The sequence below is a fragment of the Belonocnema kinseyi genome, chromosome 6 (genome assembly GCF_010883055.1).
Source record: "Belonocnema kinseyi isolate 2016_QV_RU_SX_M_011 chromosome 6, B_treatae_v1, whole genome shotgun sequence".
Taxonomy (NCBI): Eukaryota; Metazoa; Arthropoda; class Insecta; order Hymenoptera; family Cynipidae; genus Belonocnema; species Belonocnema kinseyi.
The window spans coordinates 4085615-4086672 of NC_046662.1; positions in this window are offsets into that span (position 1 = coordinate 4085615).

Sequence of the window (1058 nt, forward strand, 5' to 3'; positions counted from 1 at the left end):
TCCTTTATAAAACGGCCCAGTGACATGTTTTCTCCGTCAAATTTTGCTGGAATAAATGTGAGAGCGGTTTTGAAAGGAATTGGTTTCCCTGGTTCCTTATCCGGAAGCGCAAAGATACCGGAAATACTCGCACTCGAAGAAGGTTTTGAGCAAGAAAAGTGTGAAGTGTTTGAGCGGGCAGGGGCACGATAAACTGTTAATGGATTCCGTCCTGCGATTTCTGAATCTAAATTTTCCATATTTTTTCTTCAATTAACCTCCCTTTCTTGCAGCTTTACTCCCTTTACTTCGCGTACGCATTTTGAATGAAATGTTTGTTGACTCAACTGTCAATAATTAGGTAAATATCACCTCAAAATAATAAATATAAATACAAATATTAATATTTTTTTTCAGATTTTATAGAACAACTAGATTGAAAATTTTCGAAAAAATTTCTAACCTGAGATTGGCTTCGCAACAGAACAATATAAAAGGGCAAATCGACTTACTACTTCTGATGGTCTCGATGATGGCTGACGTTTTACAATTTAAAAAATTCACTTTAACATTTTCACCGATTTCACAAGAAAATAAAATCACCAACACTCGCGAATCAGCCTCTTTGGATGCCTAAATTCCAGAGTCCTTCGTAAGATATCCTTTTCCAGAAGATTGCCGATAAGCCTCGTCCTTGAAGGTCCTGTTCTTCTCCTTGTGCTGTCCTTCTGTTTTATATGTATATATAATTTTTCTTCTTCTTAGCCTGCAGTGATCTAGGGGGATGACTACGGGTCCCTTCAGATTACTGTCTGCGATCCCGGTACCTTTTGATTGTACCCTATGCCTCCAGGTCTAAAAACCCGTACAAAAACCTTGAGGGGGTGTCGCGGCTTTCATTCCTCTTCCTCCAATGATCCACATCACACGTCTTCTTCAGGTTTCCAAGTCGTCACACGTCTTCTTCACGACCTTTTCTATCTTCTTCCGCTTTTTGACCTCTTTCTTGACGACTGAAGTCGAAGGTGGGTCGATAGATAGGAAATAACGGTCTTCTTCTTTCCTCTTGCCCAAAATGT